This window comes from Anas platyrhynchos, chromosome 6 (genome assembly GCF_047663525.1).
Source record: "Anas platyrhynchos isolate ZD024472 breed Pekin duck chromosome 6, IASCAAS_PekinDuck_T2T, whole genome shotgun sequence".
In the NCBI taxonomy this organism is placed as follows: domain Eukaryota; kingdom Metazoa; phylum Chordata; class Aves; order Anseriformes; family Anatidae; genus Anas; species Anas platyrhynchos.
In genome coordinates this window covers 31,337,082-31,360,689 of record NC_092592.1, presented here as the reverse complement: position 1 = coordinate 31,360,689, position 23,608 = coordinate 31,337,082, and the positions used below count along the sequence as shown (strand labels likewise).

Below are 23,608 nucleotides of genomic sequence, written 5' to 3'. Positions count from 1 at the left end.
AGACACAAGGCAAAATTAAGGCCCTACATTTGATCTCCAAATGCTAAGATGTTCAGGTTCTTAGGGATCAACACAAGGAGTAATACAAATAGCCTTGGAGAGAACAGGCAGTGTTTTATCTCCACATGGGGAAACTCGATGGTTATTTGAAGAGTCTTTTTTTTTTTTCAGTTTTGTTTTGCTTTTCTTTTGGGAGAAGGACTTAATCCTGCTGCAGCATTTATTTAATATAACTCTTTTTAAGGTGGATTCTTGCAGTTTGCAAGTTTGCTTGAGATTTAAGATGTTAAAGAAAACAGTGTAGTCCTTTATTCTCTTTGTCAGCATGAGGGAAAAAAAAAATCATTAGTTTTAGAGTTCTAAATGAGAAGATATATCAAGGAGAAAATAGGCCCAGAGTCTAAAGAAAAAGAATACTTACATTCTTGAAAGAACTGTGGGAAAGACTAAAAGCATTCCTCATACACAAATATTTCGAGGCATTATAAATTGATCTTTAACAGTTCATCTGAGATGAATCCAGGTTCTCAGATTCCAACCCAAGGTGACTTGGATTTCTTAGTTAATTACACTTAAAAATATTTTTTTTATATTCTCTTAATTTAACAAGAATGGGGAAAAATAGAAATGTGAAATTATAAATTATTTTGATCCAGAGGTCTTCAATCCTATTCTTACAAAAAAAATCTAATAAATCCTTTTCCCCAAAAGTGGTGGAATGTACCATGAAGAGAATGCCAGTAGCAACAGGAAGAGTATTTTTTAACAAATAAATGACTTTTCTGTCATGAGTTTTTTATTGCCAACTCGGACTTTCTTTTCCACCAGTACCAAATGGAGTAAAAGAAGCTGAAGTTGTTATTCTGACCCTGCAAGCCCTCTTTCCCAAGGTCCCCATGGTGCCTGGAGAGGAGCTTGCATGATGAATGCAGACCGTGGCAAAGCCAAGTGGACAAGAAATCAGGAGCCCCTGCATGGGCTCTCCCGCTTCCCAGCCAAGGCAGCTGCAGCAGGGCTGGGTGCGTACAAATAAGTGCAAGTACAAATTCTTCCACTCACATAGGCAATGAAGGCAGTGTGATCCCATTCACAAACTGTCAGTGTAGGGCCTGAGGTCTGCTCCATCCATCCACTCAAAGCTTCTAACCTTCACCTCTCAAAATAACTAGCATAATACTTTGGCGTGTTGCAGCAATGTGTATAACCTCTAAAGGTTAGAAAGGGCCTGTTCATCACCTCAAAATTTGTGAGATTGCTTCAGTCTAATCTTAGCCTGCATAATTCTCCCCAGGATGAAAGATTTAGGGTGGAATTTCCTGGCCAGAGATTCTACGCCACCTGAATTTTGACTGCCAGAGTCCTTATTGCTTCAATCCTGTACTTCTTTGTCATTGCCAAAATCAAGAACTAGGTGACAGGGAAAGAAGACAAAGTGTCTGAAGAAGGTATTCTCAAATCTCACTCTGCAAACAGCTCTTCATCAGTTTCTAGATCATATCCGCAAACAGTCCTCATAGGATTCAGAACTAAACCTTAACTTAAGGCCCAAGTTAAGACTACACAGTGAGACCCAAGTCTTGCACTGAACCTACGCAAAAGGCTAAAGCAATTCAGAGCTTTATCTGCTAGTGAAAAGCAGAAAAACATGAAAGTGTCAGATTGCTTCCTGTTTCCGGCACAATTTAGAGCAGTTAAATGAAAAGACAACTTTTCCCGTGGAAGAAGCCAACTAAAAAAAATTAATCGGGAGTCTCTATAGAGCACATTCCCAGAGGGAGCTGCAAACCAGCAGCTATTGGCCTTTGGTTTGGACCCAGAAGGAATGGTGATCTTGACGGGGTTATAGCTGGATTCAATTAAAAAGTTTTCTTTGATATTATCCTTCCATTTGTCACATACCAAGAGGTGCACTGAATCCCACTAGCCCTGGATCTTTTTTGGACACTTTTGCTCAGATGTAGGCAGGGCCAGGCAGTAGAAATGCAAGGGAATTTTTTTATGACTTCTGGCAGTATGTTGCAACGAACAAGCCCAGCTGATTGAGAGAGAGAGAAATAGAGAGAGAAAGACATATCTCCCAATATTTTCTCTTTTATTTCAATGGATAGCATCAATTTTGAATTGTGAACATTGTTATTGTAAGAATTTGGAATATTTGCTGAAAAGAATTGAAATTCAAGAACACAGTTGCTTAAAGGTTTTTTGTTTTTGTTTTGTGTGTGTGTGTTTTTTTTTTCTTAAAAGCTTTCAAAGAACTTTGCTTTTGAAATGCCTTAAAACAAATTTCATTTTCTTCTCGTACCAGACATATGAAAAAAAATCTTCCAGGATATAATAGCTACTTTACTTGATCCTTCCTTAATGTTTAATCATATTTTTTTTTTTATTGATTAAAATAAAAAGGGTTTTTAAATACATATATACATCTCAATAGTCATATAGGTGTGCTTTAGTTTCATGGAGGTAAAACATAAAAACAAATACACTTTAACAAACCAAAATTTATTTTACCTGCTATTTTGTATGTGACAGCAACAAGTAGCAGATCCTTGGTGAAACAGCATAAGGATTTTTTTCTCTGTGATTCTGTCTCTGGCTACTCATCCCCAGAGTTTGGGTCACATCTCCCTGTATAAATACACACAAAGAGATGGATGAGTCTTCATTTTTTGCTGTTTCCATCCACTGGGAAAGTTTTAATTAATTTAAATTCTCAGAAGGGTTCAGAGAACTGAAAGGAATGCAACATCTTTGGAGGGCTTTTCTCAGAGGCAGGGCTTAGTTACTTCATCATACCAGGATCTGCTTACTATCTCTTTGATAAGGCATTATTAAGTATGTCAGAGATATTATTTGTAAGATACACATATTATAGGTAGTTTGTTTATAGATAGTAGTCTCTTACCTCCTATCCTGCACGTTCTGCATAGTCCCAGATTTCCTCCCTCTTGAGCCTTCATCCTAGGGAACATTCAAATTCATTTTTTCAGAAGGAAGCCCTGGTTGTATATATAACATTTTAGCCATATGCATGGATTGTGTTTATTACAACTTCTGTGATTCCATCAACTTTTCTCTAGAAAACCACTACGTCCTTTGTCAAGTAGAGGGTTTTTGTCCCAGCCTCATGAAGACTGTGATACTATTGTTTCTTTTTATATTTAACATAAAACATTTTTTAAAAGAAAATGTAGATGTGCTTTGTTTACAAGTAAAATCAATTTTCTTTTAAACATAAAGAACAAATTGAGGTGCAAAAGAGAAATTTTTAAAATAATGTTGAAGAAACAGAGCCAAAAAAATGGAAATCAGTCATTTTTAAATATATATATTATACATAAAAATTCAAAGACAAACTTTATTAAACAAAGAATTAATTCAAAATAGAGAACTGTTTGATCTTAAGGTGAAAATTAATATAGTAAGGATTACTGTGATATTCCTTCAATATGCAAGAGGCATAGTTTGAGCCAATCCATATTTATGGATGGACTAATTAAGGCACTGCAAGAAAATGTCTGACATAAAATAGAAAATAAGGAAATAAGTCAAGGAAAGTGCCTAAGAAAAAGATGTTGAATAATTAACTGGCCTGAGATTAACCCAAAATCCTTCTTATTTTGTCAGCTTTACTATTATTATTTTTAGCACTTCCCATTCAAATTGTGTTAAACTCATGCACAAAGTCTTCTGATGGGAAGTGCTACTCTTCTGTTTTAGGATGAGATGAACAAATCCATGGAGTTGTCATTGTTGAGAGGCTAGATGACTAGCTCAGAGCCTCTGATACATCCAGTTCCCTATGCCTCCATAAATCCTGATGGGATTGTAGGTCTTCACTACTTTGTGAGCTGTCTGGAATACCAGTGGCCCAATTACATATACAAACACTACACATTTAGGAAATAGGCATGGTAACTGCAAGCAAAGTAGCCATCTGGGCAACTCTGAATGCTTTGCAAGTGTGATAATGTTATTTGGCTGGGTAAGTGCAATGAGGAAATGCAGGTGTACTCTATGTTCATGACGTAGATACACACAGCACTAGGGACACTATTTCATTACTTTGGTTATTACATTTGAGAACAGCTGTTGAACAAAGTGCATGACATAAGGCTAGATATACAGAGAGACGTAAGCACCCAGGTCTTCCAAGACATGTCTGAGATGCTGCCTAGCCCAAGATTTCTTGTTCCCGTGCATGCAAAGTTTGCATAAAAGAAGTTCTGCCACTTCTCTAAATACTGGTGCAGGTCACGTGAGCTGCTGAACAGGATCAACTAAACCAACAAATTCCTGTCCTGGCAACCTTCAGGGCCTAGGGAGTTACCTGAGAGCAGGACTCCTAGTTAGGACACCTCACCCAAGCTCTTCCATTCCTTACCACTCTCAGCAGGAGATAGGCACAAACCCTGTAATTACAGCAGGCAGGGCAAGATGTTGAAACTGAGCCTGGGTGACTTTGCATTCCTGGACATGGGTAGAGAATGGGAAGAGCTCTCCTCTGGTCGCTGTGTTTCACCTGAGATGAGAAGAGGACAAGTTCAGACAATGCTCTTCAAGAAGCTACATATGCTGAGTAAGCTATTGCTCCTTCTTAGCCACACATACACCTGAGCTACTGGGAGGTAACATTGACTCCACACATATCTGCTCAGTGTCTCTACCAGTATATGGTAGCTTCTCAAAAAGTGTTTTGATTTGTAACTCTCATTATTTTTTTGATGCATGTTATAGACAATTACGTGCCTAATTCAGGAAACTAGAAGCACAAGAATAACACTAAACAAAATTCATGGAGCTCTACCTACAGATCCTTCGCTGATTTCCCACCTGAAATGTTTTAGAGGCACCAGAAATAATCTGCCTGAACTGGCTTTGGGGCAGGAAATTCTGGATTTCATCCAGATCCTGTCCCTAATCACAGCACATCCCTGTACTGATCCTGAGCTCACTGCTGGAACCAAGCAATGCACTTAAGGTCCACAGCCTGGCCTTGCAAAGCCAAAATCTGTTCAGAGAGAGGTTGAGTAGTGGCCTCAGACAGAATCACAGTATTTTGAGATCTTTAATTCCTCCCCCATAAAACAGCAGTGTGCAACAGTACACAAGTTCTCCATGTTAATTTGCTCTTTGAAAAATGGACTTGATGAGAAAATCAAGTGTTCCTTCAGTGGAATTACGTTTGAAAATGGAAGCACAGCAAGGCAATTTGCCTCAGTAACTAATTTCTCATGTCTGCAGCTTAGAAGCATCAATACTTTAGCAGCCACTGGGTTAGATAATTGGAAATAAGGGTGATTCTTTCACAGAAAGCTGATATGAAGGCTGACTCAGACTGGATTTCCACTCTGTGGGTTCATTTCCAATGTCAAACTGAAAAGGGACTGGAGGAAGTCTTCTATACCCATGAATCAGAAGTCATTATTGTGACCAACCTGAGAGAGAAAAAAAAAATCTACTCAAAAAGTAAGAAGAGGGAGGGGACTGTGTTTAATCTGAGGAAAAAATGCTTAAAATTTGTTTAAAAAAGAAAAGTCTAAACTGACTTTTCAACCATTAGAAGTTCATTAGTGTTGCCAAAGTAGTCAGAAATCTTAAGGGTGCTGTGTCTTAATTTGGCTATGCCTACACACTTTGGGCAAGCTATGTTATCTCTCCGTGACTTGCTCTGTTATCATTTATTACACAACAAGTGGAAAACATTACACAAGCCGGCTATGTGCAAAGCAGTGTGAGTCCAACAGTGTTGTTTTTCAGAGCACATATGAACTCATCCCTCAGATCTTAGCATGTGGAAGTTCAAATCCTTGTACTTTCAGAGGAATTTCACAGAGGGAGGCTGAGAGAGCTTGCAAACTGCAGAAGACTATTTGCATTTCTTTTCCTTTCTTAAAGCATAGAGAATCCCCTAACAGAATAAGTCATTAATATTAAATGGAGGTAATCAGCAACATAACTGCTAGGAAAACTGCATAGTCAGTTCATTAGTTAACACATTCAAAGTCCTATAAAACTGAAACACAATGCTTTTACAATTCTGTCTTTCCCATAGAGCAGAGCAGAAGTGTAAACACCAGGCTAGGTAGCTGTTACTCTATTGCAACCCTGAATACTCCTAGGACAAGAGAATTTTTCTCCCTAGTTACATCTATTTTCCTTCAGGCTGTGGTTGTGACAACGTCAACATATCTCCTGCATAGAGGCGGATGTGGAAGCTGGCTCCAGTGTGACCCTGTTCTCCAAAGATCAAGGCTGTGTTGCTGGCTGTTTCAGTGGGCACTTGCAGTAGCCTCAGCAAGGAGTAATGGGAACCATCAGTACCGTTCCCTCCGTTCTCCCTTTCTACAATTCATTAATCACCTCTATACTACACTGTGATTTGCAGATCTGCAGCTTGGCCCAGGGGACTCTCGTCTTACTGCTTTGTAAATTAATGAAATTTTGTACATTGAGAGTTTGCATCTTCTGGGCCACTGAGTTCTGTGATATGCAAACATAGATTTACCAGGAGAGAGGAGGCACGTTGAGGTCAGAGTCCTCCACACTAGCTCTCCTTCAGGCAGCTTGTGCTTCAAGTCACATCACAAGGAAGGGGCTGTGCTAATGAACAATGTTCCCTATCAATAATGAAATTGGCCCCCCACCCCTGTACAGCTATTATCATACATATAGACTCAGAACAAATCACCATTCAAATACAAGTGATATAAAATTGAGTAAATTATGGCTGAAGAACAGGCTGCACTAAAAAATAATTTCTGCTCCTTTTTTCCTTTTTTTTTTTCATGAGCATTATCTGCATGAATATCTCTAGGTATGTCTTCAAAGTAAATATTATTTAATGATTTCTCATTTATTTGTGCAGTACTATCTTTTATATCTTCAATGAAATCTTGGTGTGTTTTTCCCTTAATTATATCATGTTCAAGAAAGATCCAAGAGCATGTAAGAGAACTTAATACTCATAGCTTTGACTCCAGCAATTTCTCAATCTGTCTGTCTCCATCTGAGTATTTACAATACTTTAATCAGTTCATGCATTTTTGGATCATGTGTTTTTCTAAATTTAAAACCACTTCAAGAATAAAGGAAACAGAAGTCACATTCTTTTAACTCTTTCTTGTTCCTGTAATCCCTGTGATTTTGCGAGCTATCACATAAGCAATCTTTGATGAAGCTGAGGTAGGAGAAACAAGCCAAAATGCTTAACCAAGCATAATGCTTTGATAGGGAATGTTACCAGCAACAAGCAGAGCAGATACTCTTTGCAGAGAAACATAACATCATAGGTGGTGGCAGGGCTCTGGTTTGGTGGGGTTGAGAGCAGACCCTGTTGTAAACAACTAGTTCTTCCCCAAAAACAATAAGATACGCTCCTTCTGGTATCCCAAAGGCTGGATCCTGTGGTCTAATTGAGCATGTAATCCATGTGCATTGCAGCACTATATTAACCCAACAGGGTCACAACATGGACCAGATTCCACGTGGGAGTTAAAGAGATGATGAAGGGAAAACAGCATTACCCAGATTCAAACCAGTACTCAATAGCATACTCTTGTACATGCTATTCAAGCCTTGAAAAAGCAGTATTCAACCTTCTATTTTGCAAGGAAATTCTTAACAAAACCACACTTTTTGCTGAAATTTTACATTGGGTGCATCATTGTTGCATCTTGATAGAACAGCTCTCATTAAGTGAAAGCATAAAGGGACAGATGCCCTAATAATAGCTTGTTTTGAAGTGCAAAATGGGCTTAAGTACTCAGCATGTCATCTTCTAATCAGGAATGAAGGTTTTAATGCAAGGCTTCCTGACAATCTCAATTTTGTAGTGCTTATATAAATGAATATGTAGATATGTGTAAGGTTTTTTTATTTATTTATTTTACTGCGTAGGTAAAGGAATGCATTTCCTGGTAATACAAAATACGATCTGACTACAAATGCAGCCAGGGCTATCTGCTCCTGTGAAAAAAAATGTTAGGTGATCACATCTGAAAGCTCCCCCAGTTACAGAAATACATAGCACTCTTGGAATGATTTGTCCCACTAAAAGGACAACTGAGAATCTGTTGCCTTGAATACTGCATACAATAATCTGTGCATATAGCAAGTCAGCACTCTGATTGCTTGAACCCTAAAGTAGCCTACACTCAGCTTGAACTCTTAGGAAGAGCTCATGTAAAGGCCCTTAGAGTTTAGGTTTCTATCGAGCTTGTCTCCCCTGGAGACAGAAAGGTTGGAAGGACTCACAGGCCTAGGAGATGGTCTTAGTTTCTCTCACCTTTGAACATGTCCACACCTCACTCTCCAACTGCCTCACCATTCTGACACCTCTGTTAATTCACTACAATCTTTATAACTGCCACCAATGTCCTTTCCGGAGACCTATCAGGTTTAGCTGAACAATCTTCTGGAATTCCTCTAAGGATGGAGGAACACGCCATACGGTCAGCCTGCTAAAGTAACTCCAGAAAAATCAATGGCAGCTCCACAATGTTCTTCCTGGTAAATGATTAGTCAGGGGGAGAAGTCTGGCTGCAGGGTCTTTGATCCATGAACATATCTGTAGTAATTGGGGTCATGGTACTTCCTGTAGTTAGTGCGTTTTGAAAGGCCAAAGTCAGTAACCCCTGAGTAATTGGGACTGTTACTGAGCAAATGGCATACTCTGAAGCAATCACTTTATGTTAATTACCTGGGGGGCATCTAGAGGTGAAAGTTTGTAGCAACAAAACAGAGCTAGAAATAAAACCTGGGATAAACCATTGCAAATTTAGTCCAAAATCCTGTCTTTGGTCTGCTTATGGTTCACCATAATCTGGGCTCTGGAATGGGACCCTGAAGAAATTACTTCTGTCATCTCAAACTACCAACCAAACCCCTGTCATGGTGCTCCTGGACATGTATAGTGAAGTCCAGAAGGACAGCTTCTGGTCAGTGCCTCTACTGCTTCAAAAGAGCAGATGCTGGAGCAACTAGGACAAGGCTTGCAGTACTAGTGGTTTACCTTCATCATGCTGCTGGGGATATGCTATATGCCAGAGCAGGGAAATAATCCAGGCTTTAAAAACCAACACTCCAAAAGAACAACTGAATGTCCAAGAACATAGTATTATAAAGAAAATGTGCACGTACTTTCATTTAGAAATTTAGTCAAACATACCAGGCCAGCACTGCAATATCAGTATGAACCAGCATACATTCCCATCCCCAGATACTGTTTTCCTAAATTTTTGTAGAGTGAGAGATGACATGGTGCCAGAGCTACTTTGACAGATGATAAAAAAAAAATCTGGAATCACCTTTTTCAAGGCTTGATTATTCACTACAGCGAGGAGAAATTACAGCAGCCAAAGATTGCTTTATACTCATAAGTCCTATTCATAGTGAAGATGATACTGCATGAAAATTTAACATGTATAATAATAGGCACATGCTCTCTCAAAGGGTTCCAATGCACTTTGGAAATAGCATAATATTGGCTCAGATATGGGCCAAGCCATGCCCCTTCTGCATCTGCACAATAGTCACAATGCCTTTATGGCACTATTCAGATATACCTCCATCTGAAAACTATTTGAAGCACTGGCAGTGCTACAAGGCAGTGCTTTGTACAGAGAAGTGTTGTTCTGGAGCCTCATGCATTTTGGCCCTGCAGCACATTCTGTTGTGCTGTAGAAGGTGAGTGCACAATTTGACAAGCCATTCCCATCTCTCACCACATGAAAATCAACCATTGCTCTGTGGGTAGCTAATTCACAGAGATCATATTAGGCATGTGATATAAGTTACACAAGATTTCTTGTTCGAGGGCTCGAATGGAGCTTTTTTCCTTCATCTTATATATTTCTCAGTTCACTGGAAACTATCAGGCAGATGCTAGAAGAAAGATCACTACATGACATGCAGTGAAAGGATAATGGAATATTATATATTTAAATACACAGAAACATAAGCACATGAACTAGGAGTAGTTTGCAGACAAATTTCTCTGTACAACATGGATTGTGAATATTTTGTTGGCTGGCAATAAATTATTGATTCATTATACTTTGAAAGAGTCTTTCTTACATTCATTGGTTGTCCTCTTTTGACTGAGACTGAACACTGAGTTCATCCTTCCCAGCAAATACAGGGCTAAGGATAAAAGCAGGGTGGACCATCCCGGCTCTGTCCTTGCACTGACCTTTCCATGTCAGTGTGCTTTACAGTGTCTGCAGCAAAGCTGTGCTCTGCTTTGGTCTTTGCCTCAACAAACACATGCTTTAGTGGGGTTGGTTCAGAGCAGACCAGATGTGCTTCTCCTCTTTCCCCTCCTCTTGGCTGAGAGACTGACCTGCTGACACTCACCTGAGAAGGAGCCAGCTAGAGATTCCCCATGCTGCAAATGGGCTCGTCTTCCATTTCCACCTCCTTGGGCTTTGGCATCAGAGTTGAGAGAGCAAAGGTGATATCTGCTTTTACACATAAAAGGAATGGTTAGAGTAAGATCACTTTTTCCCCACTTTTCCTTACAAGAAATTGTTTGAAGGTAGTAAAATTATGTCTGAATACTTAATATTCAGATGAGGTTTAGTCCTTTTTCAACAACCTTGAATAAATGATAGAGAACATGATAACACCGTAGTGGCAGTTTATGCTAATGATCAAAGCAGTCTATCATTGGGGAATAAATGTTCTACCTAAGGAAAAAAAAATTGTTAAGCCCTAAAGAAATTTATTACCTAGAAGGAAAATTCACTTAAAATTGTCCCACTTAGTCTGTTAAAAAGAAAGAAGGCAGTTCATATCATATCATTGACTTTCTTCTACTTTTGCAGTACATTTGGCTGAAACAGCTCAAGTGAAAACTAGGAATCAACATTAGTTTCTGCTCTCTGAATACCATTGAGGTATTTTCCCTGCTGTACAATACAGGGAGCAAATATACCCTGTTCACTCTGCATTGCAAGCTTCTTCTCTCTGAAATGACACATAAACTGGGAAAAGAACTAACCTTCAGTTTGATTTACATAGAGGATTGACTCACCTTCTCTACCTCAAATCCTTTGTACTTTGATCTACCAACCCAAATAGATCATTTTTATATTAATCAACTCTGCTACTCTCCTCCAGCTCTTCAGTGAACTCATTTGTCATCTTTCTGAAGGCAACACACTCTGCAGATTTCTCTCATCCTGGTGAGTCCTTTAAGCTGCACTCATACCTTAACAAGCATTTCAGAGCTCTTTGTTCTAGGGAATCCCCTTTTCCAGGTGGTGACCCCCAAATAACAGACACTGCCCTCAGCCTTCCAAGATCACCTCTGAATCTCCTCTTAGGAGAAGCATGCCTGATAGTGGTCCAGCTGCAGAGCCTTACAGAAGTGAACCAGATGAAAAGGCTCATATTTACTTCCTACTTCTACATATTTAGGTGTGGCTTCTGCTTTAGAAATACCTAACTCTTCTATTTATGATCATGCCTGCAGCACCTGGCATCAGAGCAATTTCTCAGTGTATCTCACTGTTTTCTATAGGGAGGCAGTACACTTTTTTTTCTCTTATAACCCATGTTTTGTTAAGGAGAAAGTTCTGCTACAGAAAAGAGTGGAAAAATATATATCTACATATATATGTTATGTATTCTATACATTTATAATGTATGATGTATATATACGTATATATATTTAGAAATGAAATATCTGAGATACCTGGTGCAGATCCCTAATCATGTGCAAAAAAAAATATTCAGTTTTGGATTTCAGGCCTTATTGATAGGGACTGAACTAGACCCAATTAATTTTATACAAACTGCAGAATAATCTGCAGATGATAAATACTTAAAGCTCTTTGATTTGAGTATGGTTGTAGGCAGAAATGTTTTTAATTAGCAAGTGGATTGTTAGATAGATGGATGGATGGATGAATAACATCATGCAAAAAGCTTCTGAAACTCTGCCTAAACAAACAAACAAATAAAAAGATAAGCAGATTTTTCTCTTGTTATGATAGCTTTCTAATCCGTGTTCAATGCAGCAGAAATACAAAGTAAAATCCATACATTCAGAGCTTATTCTTTTGTTCTTGGTACACAGAACACATCTAACTACCCATAGCAAAATGCTATGCTACTGAGATATTGAGTGAATTAAGGACAGCGTGAATTTATACATAGTGCAATTGTACAGAATTTCCACAGCACAGAAGACACAATGTATGGTTCTTTACCACTTTTTCTAGTCTAACCAAGAAGCTGTCGTTGTCATAATTTGTACTTACCTGGTACCTTCCAGTTGATTTTTATTGTTCTTATTGTTCCTGATGTTGATATAACTACTTGGTGTTTCTGTTGGAAGAAAATATGGAAAGAGAGGAGCTGATACCCAAGAGAACAAGATAAATTACTGGGAATAAATTAGGCAGTTTAATGTATCAAAGTCTATTGGAAATAATAGAAAGAACATTTATCAGAAGGTCTGGAGAACACATGATCCTTGATTGTCAGCCTCTATTCATTTAAAGAAGATTTATCATTCTCAGGGACATTAATGCATTTTATGGGCACTTGACTAGCTAGTCATTTATCATCATACACATTTTAGATCCTAAATAGGCCAGATATTTAAAAAGTAATAATTAAAAACTTTTAAATTATATACTTACACCTATTGATTCATAGGGCACTCGGGGACATGCCATAGTTTGTTGGTTTAATAGGATTGCTTACCTACCTGATTAGAGTTAATCACCTCTCTGAAAATCAACTGTACCTTTCAATTTTATTATATAAAAGCAAGCTGGATCCAAAGACTAATTGAAGTCACTTGTTCCTTTTCACCAAGTTTCATTGACTCTCTGGTGCCTTTAGTACAGCAAGTGGTAGTACCACCCATCTCACAGACTGTGTAGTAATCCTAGAAAATGAGCAGAAAAGGCTGAGAAGGACAGATAATTAACATACACAGAGAGGACAAATGACCCAGGGACTGTCCAGCTTGGAAAACAAATGAGAATATACCTAGAGCTGCATCAGACTGTACAGGCGCTGTTGTTAAACTGCTTCCTAAGAATCCTTCCCTTGCTCTCATCAGAGACATGACATGGAGCTGGATGGACCTCACTGACCCTTGCTTGCATGTCTGTAACCAGCCTTCCTGCAGAAATCCACAGGTCTCCTTCTGTACTGACCCAGGCATTACACAAGAAACTTTCTTTTTGGCAGCACGCTTCTCAATTGTTTTGTTTTGCAATAAATTTTTAAGAGCAATGGGAAGATGTCTTTTTTTTATTTATGTATTTCCAGTATTACTTCTCTACCTTTATACGCTTCTTCAGAATACAAGGAGTATTCCTCTGAAAGTCTGCCATCATTCTGTCATCATCTTCCCTGATGCTCAACCTTAGCAAACAGAAAAGAAATTAATACAAATTATAATTATTGCTAAAGACAAACAAGAAAACTGTTCAGTGTTACACATGGATAAAAAGTCACTACTCTGATTAGTTTGCAGTGCAGAGGAGAAGGAAAAACTAGCAAAAATACAGCAAAGGGACTCAGAAATGAACAAGACACAGCACATAATGATGTTTAGGTGCCAAAATCCTTGCAGAAGGGATCTTTCTGGGCAGAAAGAATTGGTGCGCTCTTGCATTTTGTGTAGAGATGCCTGCAAAAAGTCAATCCATCTGTTCTTTTTTATTCTTACTGATAATATGAGGAGAAAAATACAGGCTTCATCAGAGTCCATCTCTTTTGGAAGATGCAGTAAGGAATCTGTGCACCCAACTAGCATTAAACCTGACATAAACTTTAAGCTTTCTACAAGCAGTTTTTTCATGTCAAAGCCAATTCTGGGTCAAGCGGCTTATAAATCTCCAAGGTTCATCTGAAATTCTGGATTTTGCATGCCTGTGCTCGTCAAGCCAATGCAAATTAGAAGCACTTTATGCAATCTTTAAAAGCTGCTTCCCAGAAAACTTCTGATTGCTTGTTTGCCAAACTGCACCTGACAGAGTTGCATTCTTGAACAATAAGGCAACAGTGGGATAGGAATTCCTTACCTTTTGAGTATTTTCTAAAAATTTAATGTACTTGAAGTGATTTCCCTGAACCCATCATGCTCCTGTATTCTCCATCATGATCCTGTATGAAGGAGCATGGAAAATCAGTGAATTTCCATTTTGTACGAGTATTATTTTTGAGTGTAATTGCTCTGCTTGATTGTAATTGCTACAAACACACAATTTAGTAGCCTTACTGGCACTACAAAGCGCCATCTTTTGGATTGCTTTTTGATTAATTACATGTTTTTTGCTGAAGTCTAAAGCTAGTTAAAGATCTAAGGAAACACATCTTTTTGTCATAAAATGTGCCAAATTAAATTTCTTTCATGGGAACACATTGATTTCAGTAAAACTGAACATCAGAAATGGAAATTGAGCATGGAACATCTTGTACAATAATAAACCAAATGATGCAAAACATAAATTTAAATGCAATATTGGAAAAGATGACATCTGAAGTAATAGGTTTTCAGAAATACTGTACTTGAAATTTTGAAATCTGATAGTCTGCTGTGATTCAAGACAAAAAAGAAGCCAGAATTTTGGGGCTTCTCATGAAGTAGACATTAATGCTTTTTCTACTTCTCTTTTGCACAGTTTATCAAGTCTCAGTGTCATTAAAGTTCCTGCATTCAGTGCCATCTTCACACTGCTTGGGGCTGAAGGATAAGCAGATCCACTGCAGATAAAATGGTGGTACTCTGGAGTGAACCACATAAATGCACTGGACTCTGAAAAATCATTTAGCTTCAAGTCAGACTTGAAGGAAATGGCTTAAATTTTGTAAACTATCTCTCCAGTATCTTCCCAGTATCTCCCCAGTTATCCTTCCTTTGGTCCATTTTGAGATTTAGATCCATGCTTAATAAGTATTTAAGCATGAGTTTTACTTTACCCACAAGTAATACTGTGAACATCTAGTCATGGGCTAAGAGGGATGCATATTATTTACCTAATTAAATAAGACGGTCTTCACTAACTGCCTGTTTTCCAGTGTATTTATAAAGTTCCCAGAAAATCCAACTCTCCATCTCAACAGGAAGGAAGGAAGAACTACGGGTGATATACTACAGTTTGCTTACAAGATCTCTGTACTGTTTTGTTTTTTTTGACCCCATAACACTCCTTTATGAAGATGAAAATGCAGATACAATTTTATGTGTTCTTTAGGTTTTGTGCTTTTCTTTTAGATTCTGTATTTTCCACTAACCTTGGGTTAAACAGGAATCGTTTCTGCCTAACCAAAGTCCTCACTGTGACAGCTTTGCTGCATAAGTTTTGTTCCCATTCTCTCTGTGCTAAGCTGCTGACATCTACAGGGAAGGAAAAGGCTCAGATTTGCAAAGACAACTATTTGAAATTCTTTACATTCTTTCTCCCAACCCTATTACACTGCAGTCAATTTATACCCAGCCTTTACTATATTTTCTTTCCAAATAAATGTAATTTTCAAGGAATATACCCAACTGACAAATGTGGAAAATGAAACACTGTCCAAAGGATAAGGTTAATAGTGTTATGAGCATCATATATTTTCATCAATTAACAATGTGCCACCAGCCATAATGGGCTAATCACCCCAGGTCTGGGTGAACCTTAGGAGCCTGACCGTTCTTGACTTCCCTGCAAAGACCAACCAACGATGCTTTTTCCATTTCTATTGGATCCTTCTGCCATCTGGACAGATTTTTGTCCACAGTAACCAGAAAACCAGTGCAAACCTCATTGCAAAATCACTCATGAAACAGGCAGTGGTGTCTAATGATCTTCTAGTCATTGAACTCTCAAGATTTTTGCCACTAAAAACACCATAAGAGAGCACTCAGTATTTTCCATGACCCAGTTAAACTGCTACATGACTGCACTGGAATTGAATTCACATGATACAGTACTGGGAGCGTTCATCACTTGTTTCTATACTCTTGAGCCAACCATGTCCTATATCTGATCACTCTAAATATTTGGCTGTTCTTCCTCACAGTATGCTTAACAAAAAGGCCACAATGGTGCTAATCATCCTGCTGTGACTCTGGTTTGGCTACATAGCAGTTTTGCTTCCAGCTCAAGAAAAAGGAAATTAAAAAAGTAATGAAAAAAAAAAAGTACTTAATGAGAAACAAAAATGTAAGCAGCACTACTCCAACTCATAAGAAAGTTATGGGTTTTTTTTACTGGAATGATATCTTTTGCCTGCTTTTATCTACACACACTAGGATTCTAGGATTTTTTTATTTTTTTTCTCAGCAAGATTAGCGCTATACTTTCTGCTTCTTTAACCTCATTAATAACATTTTAAATAACATCTTTAACTTCATTAATAACCTCATTAATAACATGTCGTATTTTATACTGAACTATATACAACCTGACAGCTTCTTCCCACAGAAATCAGTCCTTCATGCATTAGGAGAAGCAGGAGCTGGCTTTCAGTATGTGTAGCAGTCTGTGTCACAGCTGTATTTCCATTTCAGTTATTTCTTTCACTTAAAGTTAAGTACAAATGGAAAAATCCCCCATTTTCTGGCTGTAACTAATGGGCTGCTGTTGCATTTTTGCATTGCTAAAAGTGTTTACTGCATTCTGCTCCAAGTGCAATAAAATATTGTAGAACCTGAACTTTTAGTACAAACACATCCAGAACAAATACGCAGAGTTGGGAAAGGCCAGTTTGCAGCTCTCATCTGTCCCCTAGGCACTGGGGAATTTCCTAGGAGCAACGTCCTTCACCGCCAGCAAAATTAAGAGGGGCAGTACCCTGTTACAGCTAAACCAACCTAATGGCTTATTTTCTGAGCCAGAAGCTGTGCTCGTTGTGCCTCCTGCTCACCACTCTGGCTCTGGTGTACATTTCACCTTGTGGCAAAGTCAGTTTGGGCACAAAGCTGGTGTACAACTACTGAGAAGAAGCAATCCAGACATTAGGTGATATACTGCAGACTTTTAAAACTGTATCTGACATTCTGTGGACCTAGGTAATCTTCAACAGAGTTTGAATATCGGATGTTAATATACAGCCTTTTCTTTTGAGATGAATGACAATTGTTAAAAGTGACATAAAGTGTTCTTGTAATGTCCTTCCTCCATAGAGCACAGCAGCTCCCATTTCTGTTTGGTTCTTCACCTGAGGTATGGAGTTTAGACAGAAAGAAACCTGAGAACTCAAATGAGGTGCCAAGGTTTCTCTGCAAACACATTCTTTCTCGTACCAATGACATTACAGCATGCAAACAGCACTAGGAAATACAGGACCATCAGCTGTCACAGCACATGGCCGACATTACCTCACAAATATGTTTGCTGTATTTGCTAAGAGTCATGTCCTAGAAGGATCTGAATTTCCCTGATTTAAATGAGGAAAGCCAGCAGGAAGGGACAGGTGAGACTGAGGCAGCCTTGACTCTTTTTGTAGGACTGAGAGATTTCAGCCATCTGGGATCTAACTGTCCACCCACCCAGACAGAGGGGCATACACCTCTGTTGTTAATTTTGCAACCTTTCCGGTAATCAGGAGAGACCCTGTAACTATTTACATCATAAAATCGGTGGGAAAGCTGAGCACAGAATGGAGGGGGCAGAAACTTTTCTTTCTGGCCTTTGTGGTGCCATCTCCAGAGGTTCTTGGCTTCTCCATGCAAACAGCCACCCCTGAGCTGCGAGGCCATGGATCCGATTCCAATCCATATTGCTTACAAGGAGGTGGACCCTGAGCAGTTGCTCATATATGCTCCTGAAGCCATCTACTGGGAAGATTTTGGTACAATTAAACCCACTGCAAGACAGGGAGCGCACTCAGAGACCTCTCAGTATCCTTTCAGTTCACCAGTCCTGAGTGGTCTTTTGTACTTGAGGGCAATGCTGCCCAAATCAGTTTAAGATGCCCCTCAAAACCCTTCTGCCAAAGTAACAGAGAGACAGTTCAGCAGCAGACAAGAAAAGCCAAAGGCTGTAGATGTGGTATTGCTCCTGGGGAAGTGCTTGTGGCACTGCAGAAAACAAAAAATTATTTTCTTTAGTCAGGTAAGGATATGTAAGGAAAAAATCATACCCCTATCCTGAGGGTATCTGTGAAGGGGAAATACCTAGCAGGTTCAGCCAGCTTCAGTCAGTAGACTGATCAGACTTCATACCTGGAATATTTTACCCCTTTACGTAAGGGAGGAAATCATCTTCCTTCCCCTAGCCCTGTTCATGCTCTCCATTTTCTTTCAGACCTCTCACTAAGAAACACAAACCTTGCACATCAGCAGCGTATATCCCTTGGTAGATCTTACAATCACAACTCAGCAAACACCTTTTCCACTCAAATGTATGATATTCTTTGTGCTTTATAAATTTATGTATCTTCCGATGTGCATTACTGTTATCATAAAGGTTTATTTCACCTATCGCACAAGAAGAATTTAAGAGACACACAGTGAAGGAGCCTGCTAAGAAAACAAATGAAATGGGAAGAATCAAGGCTTTCCTGTGCTGGTAGAACCCTGGTCCCTAGGACATGACTTAAGATCCTTGTTAAGTCCCTTAGCCTTGCATGTCCCCTTCCTATGCTATCAGTATCTTTCCAGATCAACCTACTCTGCATAGCAAAATATGAATCTTTCATCAAATATTCCTGGGGAAAAATATTCTATGCCCTCTCTACCAAACCTGCTCAATAATTTACACACAACAGCCCCAGTTTCAAAGCAGGATCTTACATACTGTTCAGCTGCCAGAAACAGGTATTATATATTGAGTTTATTTTGGCTGCAGTTTTTGTCTGCTTTTGTGTATTCAAAGTGATAATCCTTGGCCAAGCCATTTCATCAAATATCTTAAGGATCTGACCCTTCCCTTACTGAATGGTGGCAGAACTCCCACTAACACCATGAAAACAGGATCAAGCTCTTAATCTTTTATGCAAAGTAGGAATTCATTTTTTCAGCTCCTGAACCACAGACGCCACCCATGTCACTGCATTTTTCAGTTAAACACCTGTTTGTTGTTTAGTATTTTCCCAATGTTGGGTTTTCTATAGCTTGTATTTAACTCTTTAAGAAAGAAAAATTTAAATAAGAGGGAGAGGAGAGCAGAGGAGAGGATACAGGAAAAAAAAAAAAAAAAAAAAAAAAAAAATTTTTACAAAGAAATTTGGAGGCCAGCATGAGAAGTTTCACAGAAAAGAAAGCAGGACAGCATCACGTTAAAGGGAAAAATGTGCCAGATCTTCTCTAAAGTAAATTGGCCTAAGTGCAATTGACTTCAGTGAAGTTATTACACTTTACCTCAGTTTTGGCCCATCTACTAACTGTTCATCTTATCAATAGCAATGGGATTTGAACATATTATGTTTAAATGATGTTGTTTACACAAATATTGGCTGGATTTTGAAATCTAATAACAATTTAATTCATACCTACCCTATCCAAACTGTCAACAATTCAGTATAAATACTAAACTCTGTCTGGAATAAGGAAAGAAGCTGAAAAAAAATTACATTTTTTTTAAAAGTCTCTTGGAAAGGCATATGCAAATATGTCTTACAAGAAAATAGAAATTTAGTTTGGATTGTGAACTCAGTTATAAATCTGGAGTAATATCAGTGAAATTATTTTAGATTTTCAGATCAAAGTCTTTCTCTGGACTTTCCAATGTATTAAAAACAAAACTTTTTTTTTTTTATTTTAGTCTACATTTATGAAAACTCGGGAAATTGGGACTGAAAGGAGCTGATCATTCATTTTAAAAGTAGTACATTTTATTATAGCTGATGTTCAAATTACTCACCAAATAGTATTTTATTTCCTTTGACAAATTTTGTTCTGAATGTTTAGTTTAACTAATCAAGCACCAATTGACATTTCCTGGCAAAGGATAGAAACCGTCATAGCATATAAGCAACCCATCCCAGCTGCCTTGGAGTGGTATCTGCTCGATAGCATATGGGCCCATCCTGTGGCAGTTACAGCCTTCTCACATCTATGGCTACAGAGACAGTCAGAAATACCCAAAGAAACAGAATTTGCCAGTTCGGTAACTTTAAAAAGTTGTCTGAGGACACTTGGAAGAGCAGCAAAATCAGAGGAAAATACCCGACAGATGGCTGTGGCTGGTGGTGTACTGGGAGTGCCCAGATATGGCACACCCCACCTCCATATCACATCATGCTGGAGCAGGAGCTCCATCCCCTTCAACAGCCAAGTTATCAGGTTTCATTCCTGTCCCCTGTGAAATGGGCTTTCCTATCTCCATCCCACTTCACAGCCTGGCTCTGATTTTCAGCGAGGATAACTGCCCACAGATCTTGCCCACAGTGCTGTCAGCACTGTGCAGAGGGTGATATAAGGCCTACGTGTTGTTATCATGCAGGAAGTACTCCACAAGCAGTACATCAGCACCATGAGTGCTGATAATGATTTACCTGGGAAACTCAATCTGTGCAATTTCTCTCCAGCTGTCAGAGGTTTATTTTATCCACCGGAGAAATATATGACCCTAGGTATTCCAGGTACATCTGTGAAAACTCACATCAAAAGCCACTATCTCTGTGCAATCGTTCCTGGGTTCTGTGAAGTCTCAGGAATGGGACACGAGGTCACTGTCTGCTCCTGTCATACCACCATCCGCCTCACCTCTTCAGAGGACCTTTTCCCACAGCATTGTTGAAGCCATCATATCCAACTATTTTCTTGGCATTAAGGAAAAAAAAAAAAAAAAGTCACTCCCTGGGAGCTGTTCTTTCTTCTCCCTTTCACTATATTTCATGGACAGGTCATGACTATTCTGTGGCCAGCTGCTGGGCTTTTAATCAAGCACCTGGCTCTTCTTAGACTGAAATCATAAAAATAGTTCTTGGACATCTCTTCTGTCTCTTACTAATTGATTCTTTATGTCTATGAATGCTCTTTCAAGGCTTTTTGTATCCAGACAGAAGGGAGCTCCCCTGGGCAGGCTGTGGATGCACAGTGAAACCTGGGGCATGTTCGTGTGATGTCTGGTCACTGATGTTACTGCTGTGTCAACTCATTTCTGAAAAGAAAGTGAGAAAAAATACCAACCCAGTCCTAAAACATAGCTGTAGCCATTCTTTATATGGCAGCTTAGGTGAGTACTTGTCCCTTTTTTGTGTAAATTGACAGCGTTTAGTGTCTGACTGTGTGAAGACAACAGGATATTCCCTAAAGTCACCCGTATTCCCTGAGAATAAAATTAGCAGGGAGAGTGAACAAGGCCTGCAGTGTGCTTTGAAAAAGGAAAGCACAGCTTTGTTTTCGTTTGTGCTGGTACAATAATTCATCCCACATCAGTAAACACATCCTGCCCTTGTTTGTACAAAAATAGAGAAGACCCATCCTGTGTAGGATTTGCACCTGCTCAGCTGCAGAGACATCAGGTTGGGTGGCACTCAGTCCAAACAGGCTTCTCTGCTCCCCTCCTCTCAGAGTGTTCCTAAAATGTCACAGGAGCCTGTATCCTCCTGGTGACAGCAGCATACCCTCCGAGAACAAAGACACCATAGGCATTTGGCTGCCCTTGGCAGGACAGCAGGGTTTGTTTCTTTCCTCGTTTGTCTTGTGGAAGCTGTTTCCAAAGTCTTGGATTTAATGCAGAGATCCAATGTCCTTAGGGCATTTACTTACTTACTGGAAAGGAAAGCTTATGTGTATTTTGGGAAAATGTGTTTTGATTTAGTTTGCTTGTTGTTTCTCTTTTAGGGTCTATTTTTTCCAAGTGTTAGAAAAATAAAACGTTGCATTTCAAAAGGTCCTACAACTGTACCAAACATGATCCAGATGCTAGAGTAAAGAAAACATCCACAGCATTAAGCATCCAGCTACGGTTCACTCAGCCACAACTGCCTCAGCAGCCTTCTGAGCAGTTCCCTTTGTCCTCTGCTGTAGGAAAATAAAATGCCTGTGGGAAATGATTTGCTGATAAGGTAATAGCAATTCTTCTTCCCAAAATACGCTTGGCAACACAGAAAGCTATTCTGACCGCTGTACTCAGGTTGCTCCTGGCAGTAAAAAAAAAAAAAAAAAAAAAGTTGGGAGCGGGAACCTTTAAGAAGGTGGCACAGCAAACAGCACCCACCCCAAACAGAAAGCAGCTGTGATGATGAAGTTATGGGTCATTACCCTTAGGAGCTGCCTGGCATGCTTCTGAGGGCCCTGCCCCAATGTCCCTCTGCTTACTGATTAAAGAGAGCCAAGTAGGAGGTCATAACTTCAATCACCCTTAAACACAATCACAAGAAACTCATGGCAAGCAGAGAGCTTGGGAATGAGGGAGACCGAGCTATGTCCCTGTAGAGGGCTGTTGTGTACACTTCATCCATCTAGCGACGTCCTAGAGTTATTTAATTTCATCGCACACTTCTGGAAAGCTGGAGCTTTGATAGCATCTACCCTGATTATTTTACAGAGACGAATAGATGAAAAGAGAAGTTCACTGTGTGCAACCTTCCCTGCCTGGCTCTGTAGCTCCCTGCCTCCAGCTGCAAGCTCAGCAACACGAAGTCCTGAAGCACAGCTAAGCGCTGCGCTGCAGCTGTGCCCAGCAACAGAGGAAAACACTTCCACTAACTTTTCCTGTCAGTCTCAGCACTTACGCTGCTGTTGCTCCCCTCCCCAGGAGAGCAGAACTCCCACTCAACCTACAGGAGCCACCTGCTTTCCCCTCAGCAAGCTGCCCATCTTCTGTAATGCATCTCCTTTATGGAGCAGGTTTGGTCCCTCAGTCCTTGCTCACCCAGGTTCAGTTTGCATTGTTAGGATAATGAGCTACATTTTAGAAGGATCTTCCCTCCAGATGGATCCAAAGCATTTTGTAAATTGTTACTTAATTAGGCAAGTCAAACTCAGCAGGGAAAGCTCTCCTTAACACCATATAGCAAATCCCCTTTGGATGTTGGCAAGCAGATGTTCTCAACTTAGAGTGGGAAGGCAATATCTGAGTGTATCATAGGTACCAAGTCAGAAAATTTATGATTTCATCTAAACAAGGAGCACTTTAAAAGGGAGGACAGCTCTTTTCCCCCACTGCTCCTGTGGAGCGGTTGCTCTCACTGAATCTCACTGAGCTGCTGGAGATGAATGTCTAGGTTCTTGCCTCCATGTATCTGCCACCACATGAGATCAGCCTTGCACACCACAGCAGTATGTCACTTATGAAATTCTGCTGAGACAGAAAAGTCAGTGGGGAGTAAGTTAAAATACATTAGTGAAATGATTTTCTTGATTTCCAATTTTTGATGCTCTTTGTGGTCTGTCTTTTCCCCATAGGTTGAAGACTCCTTCTTAAAGGTCCCCACCTCTAGACTTTGAGAAGGGGATAGCAGCCAAAACCCCTGAATCCTACATAAGATTTCGAGACTGAAGAATAAAATTATCAGGAGAAGAAAAAATATATTTGCAGAGGTTAACCATTCTTGCCCCATTGGCTTTGGTCATGGCATGCAAGTTATGCAAATGCAGGATGTGTCCTCAGGTTATTTTCTGACTAATTCTTTGACTTTGCTGTTAGTGAATAAGGCCCAAGATTACCAAACACTATTCCCTAATACAATTCCATGAACAAAG

The 23,608-nt window shown here is 39.4% G+C and overlaps 1 long non-coding RNA gene across 20 annotated transcripts in view; it reads right to left on the bottom strand.

The window, feature by feature from the left end:
• The window catches only part of LOC101803684 (uncharacterized), a 75,556-nt gene that overhangs the window by 25,954 nt on the left and 25,994 nt on the right, over positions 1 to 23,608 (bottom strand). For 9 of the 20 annotated variants that reach the window (XR_011810122.1, XR_011810124.1, XR_011810121.1 and 6 more), the window contains 6 exons: positions 14,049 to 14,130; positions 12,267 to 13,386; positions 10,357 to 10,460; positions 4,385 to 4,522; positions 2,906 to 2,961; positions 2,512 to 2,628 (listed from right to left, as the gene is read on the bottom strand). This is a non-coding gene — a long non-coding RNA (uncharacterized lncRNA). Of the gene's footprint in view, positions 1 to 2,511; positions 2,629 to 2,905; positions 2,962 to 4,384; positions 4,523 to 10,356; positions 10,464 to 12,266; positions 13,387 to 14,048; positions 14,131 to 23,608 lie in introns of all 20 variants that reach the window. The other 11 variants (XR_011810128.1, XR_011810127.1, XR_011810130.1 and 8 more) reach the window with 11 other exon arrangements.